Source organism: Zingiber officinale, chromosome 9B (assembly GCF_018446385.1).
Source record: "Zingiber officinale cultivar Zhangliang chromosome 9B, Zo_v1.1, whole genome shotgun sequence".
Taxonomy (NCBI): domain Eukaryota; kingdom Viridiplantae; phylum Streptophyta; class Magnoliopsida; order Zingiberales; family Zingiberaceae; genus Zingiber; species Zingiber officinale.
Genome location: NC_056003.1, coordinates 21,791,926 through 21,797,848, shown reverse-complemented (window position 1 = coordinate 21,797,848; position 5,923 = coordinate 21,791,926). Strand labels below are relative to the sequence as shown.

At 36.1% G+C, this 5,923-nt stretch overlaps 1 long non-coding RNA gene across 1 annotated transcript; it reads left to right on the top strand.

Annotated features, from left to right (window-relative positions):
* The first annotated feature begins 4,208 nt into the window (after window positions 1-4,208).
* LOC122025748 lies at window positions 4,209-4,682 on the top strand. The gene is made up of 3 exons (XR_006123823.1): window positions 4,209-4,240; window positions 4,408-4,493; window positions 4,625-4,682. It is a non-coding gene; the product is annotated as an uncharacterized LOC122025748 (long non-coding RNA).
* The last annotated feature ends 1,241 nt before the right edge of the window (window positions 4,683-5,923 follow it).

Sequence of the window (5,923 nt, the reverse complement as noted above, 5' to 3'; positions counted from 1 at the left end):
ATCGATCTGGGTTTCCCCATCAATTTCTCCTCCAAGGATTTGTATTTCATTTAGATAAGCCATCATCTTTAGGATATGATCCCTCACGGGAGTACCCTCTTGCATGGTGGTCGTCATTATCTTTCTCATGGCTTCTTGCCTAGAGGCCCGATCCTAGTGACCAAAGAGTTCCTTGAGATTGTTCATAATATCATAGGCTGTTGGTAAATCTTGATGCTGATGTTGCAATACATTTGACATTGAAGTCAAAATGTAACACCGTGCCATCTCATCTGCTTTTACCCATTTCCTATGATACTCAATCTCCTCTTGGGTAGATTCACCATTGGGTGTATCAGGGCAAGGTTCAGTCAGTACAAACTTATAGCTTTCAGCAGTAAGAACAATGTCCAGGTTCCTTTTCCAATCTATGTAGTTAAGACCAGTAAGTCTATTCTCTTTTAGTATGATGGCCAGTGGGTTGAAAGTCATCCTATGAATCACAAATAAATTTTGGTCAGAACTCTAAATTTAGAATAATATTGATTCCTCAAACAATACTATTTTAAATTAACCAACACCTCAAAACACTGTGAATTTTATATGTCACGATAGTGTGGACGTATACAAATTCAACATTTGTAAAAGGAGGGTTTAACCCATTAATTTTATTATCTTGTCAACTTAACTTTTTGACAAATAAAATTAATAGTTGGTTTCCTTTGGTCACATGTATAATAGCAGTGACTCCGATGGGGAGGATACTATTAGACATGCCTAAGTGTATACCATTACTTGACACTAAGTCCATTAATAAGATTGTGCCCCTTCCGATAGGGAAGATCACACGCTCTTAATTAACTTCCTATAGTCATCCTAAATGGAAGTTTGTTCTAGTGATCCATAAACAAACTCATCCGATATGGAGGAAGGCACTCAGAGCCAACACGCAAGTTTGTTTGCATCACTTACAAACCAGTAATGGAGACCATGGGATTTATTTAAAATCCCTCTCCCACTTAGTTATTTAAAATGAGGAATTTTGAATATGCTAGCCTACTAAACATGTATACTAACATGCACACACAGCACAATATAAAAGCAATAAATAGAAAAACTAAATTTCAACTATTATGGCTTTTATCTATTGTTGTCCTCCGTGTGTTGTCATCCCTAGCTGCTGCCATCTTTGGCCACTGCCACCGGATCTAGTTGTCGCATCCATCTAGCTCCTTGTTCCGTTGTGCCTCTGGTCCTCAAAAGGTTCCACGCCTTGCAAGATTCAATCCGTGACATAAATAGAATTTTACATTTTTCGATCCTATATTCCTCGAAGGAATGTACATGTAAACTAGATCGAACATAAAATAAAATTTACATCCATCGATCCTATATTCCATAAAAGGAATGTACATGTAACTAGATCAAAAATAAAATACTAATAAAACTAAATACAGCTTCTGCTGTATTTTATAATACAACCATGCACACACAATAAAATACCCTTGACATGTCCAAGGGTCCAATCACACACATAATAACTATAAGCTATAATAGTTGGATCCTGCATCCAAAAAGTTAGCACATCCTACTATTTACCTGCCTAAATTATGTATGACATGTGCATAATTAAACTAATACCAAATACACAGAGGCAAAACCCTAGCTCTGATACCAATTGTTGGTTGCTACTCGGAAATCCTAACGGTTCCACTGTACAAAAAAAATTGTACAAAGGTCTGAACCTTTCCTAGCTACCATGTGTTCTTTTAAATTAAACTTGGATCGCCTGCGGAACTTAACACGTTTGATCCAAAGTTTAATTTACTTGTTCTTTTAGGTTTAGACTTGGATCTCCTGCGGAACTTAACACGTTCGATCCAAATCACCTAGGTTATTAATTCTATTAAATATTAATTTCCAGAATTGGCTTCCAGGACTGCATGGCGAGACACATGACCTTCTTGGATATGGGAACAACCACCACCGCCTAGGCAAAGCCTTTTAAGGAAAGCTAATATTTAATTTCCTTAAATAACTTTAGGTCAACCAAAAAGAACAATCAAATCACAAGGAAAATAACAACAAAAGAACACAACATCGAAAACAAATTCGAAATACTAGAATTGCATGCCTCTTGTATTTGGTATTTTTACATGAAGATAAAACTAGTATGATGCGGAAATTAAATACTAGTATACCTTTTCTTTTGCAAGCAAAAACCTCTAGGTCTTCTACCGTATTCCTCTTCTAACATCGGACGTTGTGTGGGCAACGATCTTTCGAGATGAGAAACCACCAAAGCACCTTCTTCTCCTCCTTGCAAGGTTCAGCCAAATCAAGTGCACCTCCAAGGAAGAAGAGAAACCACCACCAATGCTCCAAGGGATGAAAGCTTTCTCTCCTTCTTCTCCAAGCTAGAAACCGGCCACCACTTGATCTCCAAGATGAAGGAAGTTTTGGCCACAAGGATAGAGAGAAGAGAAAGGATGAGGCCGGCCACACCAAGGAAGAAAAGAGGGAGAAAATAATAGAGGTTGTTCACCTTGAAGGCTCCCAAAACCCCCTCTTTTATAATCCTTAGCTTTGGCAAAAAAGGAAATTTAATTACAACAAAATTTCCTTAACTTTCCTTGACATGAATTAATTAAGAAAAATTAAACAAAATTTCCTAATCCTTCATGTCATGGCCGGCCATCTCATGGAGAGCAAACAAGGCAATTTTCAATCAACAATTAAAATTCCTTATTTATCTTCGGAAATTTTTTTTAAAAAAATTCCCTTTAAAATCCCTTCATGGTTGATAAAAATAAATTTCTATAATTTTAATTTTTCAACATGTGAATAATTTACAAAGAAGAAAAATAAAATATCTTTCCAATCTACAAATAAGGAAAGAGATTTAATCTCTTTCTTTAATCTTTTGTAGAACCTTTTAAAAGAGATATTTTAATTTTTAATCTTTCCAATAAATTATATCTTTCACATAAGCAAATTTAAAAAAAAATCTTTTTTAATTTAATAGGGCCGGCCACCTAAGCTTGGGTTCAAGCTAGGGCCGGCCAATCATAAACCAATGGTTTGGCCGGCCCTAGCTTGATCCACAAGCTAGCTTGGCCAGCCCCTACACCATGGGTATGAAGGTGGGTATAGTACTCTATAAATAAGAGGCTACGATAGGGACCGAGAGGAGGAATTGGTTTTCGTCTCCCGATAAAATTAAGCATCCCGTGTTCGCCCCGAACACACAACTTAATTTTATCAATAATAATTCATTCCACTAGAGAACTATTATTGAACTACCGCACCAATGTCAAATTACATTTTTGTGCTCCTTCTTATTATGAGTGTGTTAGTCTATCTGTGTTTAAGATGTCGAATGTCCACTAATTGAGTTACTGACAACTCATTTAATTAATATCTTAGTCCAAGAGTAGTACCACTCAACCTTATCGTCATGTCGGACTAAGTCCACCTGCAGGGTTTAACATGACAATCCTTATGAGCTCCTCTTGGGGACATTATCAATCTAGATCACTAGGACACAGTTTCCTTCTATAATCAACAACGCACACTATAAGTGATATCATTTCCCAACTTATCGGGCTTATTGATTTATCAAACTAAATCTCACCCATTGATAAATTAAAGAAATAAATATCAAATATATGTGCTTGTTATTATATTAGGATTAAGAGCACACACTTCCATAATAACTGAGGTCTTTGTTCCTTTATAAAGTCAATATAAAAGAAAACGACCTCTGATCACTACAACAAAAATGTTAAAAGACAACACCCCAAAGACAACGGTTTTAAGAGAAACCGTTGTGAATTTGATCAAAGACAACGGTTTTTGACAAAACCGTTGTCTTTGAACTCCCATTAAATATAAAAGACAACGGTTTTGTGAAAACTGTTGTCATTGAGTGATTTTTTTTTAAAACAACAACACTTTTTACAACTGTTTTCTAAACCGTTGTCTTTAAGTGCATTTTTAGGGGCTACGACAACAGTTTTGATAAAACCGTTGTATTTGATTTTGGTCTTTTCCCCCCTAGTGCACAGTTTTACTTTCCCTCTCTCCGAATATCTTTTCGGCGCTGTGTTTTCTCCTTCACATTCCCGAACCCTAGCTATTTTTCCTTTTCCTCTCCATCGAGCCAGCAAGAAAAGGGTTGTTCTGGACTCTCTCACTTGCGGCTCTTTTTAAAGCACACCTCCGCAGCAAGAGGATTTGGCCGGGAACTTTTGGCAGCATTGTAAGTGAAAGACTTTTTTTCCCCTGAGATATGAAAAGTTGATCTTCTCAGATCTCATTCATGAACACTTGTTCCAGTGATCATCATCCTTTCTCTGACAATTGCTATGCCTGCTTATGTTTACCTTTCTATGTTGTTTGTTTTCTCTAATAATCCTTCTTGATCAGTGAAAACTGGCCCTAGCATTACCGATGCAGCCATGGGGAGGATTGCTCAGACAACTAAAGTCATAAGTGAAGGAGGCTATGAAAAGGTATTTCATCATACTTTTGAGAAACTTCCAGGAGAGAAACTCAAGAAGTCATATGCATGTTATTTATCGACATCATCTGGCCCCGTAATGGGGGTTTTGTACCTCTCTACTGCTAACCTTGCATTCTGCAGTGATAATCCTCTTTCTTACAAAGTTGGAGATCAGACTCAGTGGTCATATTACAAGGTACTTCACAACTCACTCTTCTATTTTTCACTGGTCATATCCTGCAGTGATAATTCTTTTACATGTTCTGCACTAATATTCGTTAAAAATTTCCCTTGTTAACTTTGAAATTACAATCATCTTGAGGAATTAAGCACCACATTAGTCCATTTGTGCCCGTTTGTGGTTTTGTTTCTTGTGACCTAGTTCTTCGTGTTACGTGCCTTCCTTTGAAGATTAGCTGTCATTCTGTAGGTATTTGGGAAATAACTTGCTTTTAGGTGGAATTCTAATGGAAATAGGGATGCTGAAGAACCTTACTTTGTTAGATTTGAGTGTAAATAGACTCATTGGCCCTACCTCCTATGCTTGGAGAGTTAACTGCCGTCACAAAATTGTACGAAGTAATCACTGCTTGGATTTTGAACGCTAGTGAATTTGGTGGCTAATTTGCGTTAATTGGCTTCCCTTTTTCATCTCTTTTTAGAGATCTTCATTCCAATGGTTTGACTGGTAAGATACCTCCAGAACTTGGTAAGTTGAAGAATCTTGTAGAGTTACGATTAGACAGGAACAGGCTTGAGGGACAAATTCCAGGAGTTACCATGTCAAATTTCTCAGCAACTTTACATACCATGTAAGTTATATTTGTATTATTTTTTATTTATTTTCTTCAAATGCTATGGCTACTAAACTTCTGTTTCCTAGTTAAGATATTATTAAAACTTCTCCACGTTATCAACAATGTCTTTTTCCAAGGAAAATATTCTTATACATCATTTCTCACATCATGGACATATACAACTACCCCACCTAGTAGGACAAGTTTGGTTGTTATTGTTATTTGTATGGACATATGCAACTCGAGAATAAACAATGAAAAATGACCTTATGTTTGTTTTTTAACTTAGTCGATCCAATCAATATGAACATTTCTCTTGGTAATTGTTGAAATTTTTTTACAATTAATTTTCAGTTGTCATTGGATTTTGACTGTCATCGACCCTTATGTGGAGATGGTTTATTTGTTCGATTCACTTAACAATCATAATCGTTATGAGGACTAGAAATATGTAGTGGATATGAGTACATTTTTTTTTAATTAAGCATGTAATTTATTACTCATATGTCAACTCTTGTTGTACGAAGAAGTTTGAAATTGTTCAATTCGAACAAGGAAAGGAAAGGGAAAACGAAGCCTATGTGTGAAGTTGTAAAGGTTTGTATATTATATACACACACATATGTTTACTTGTGATTAATTA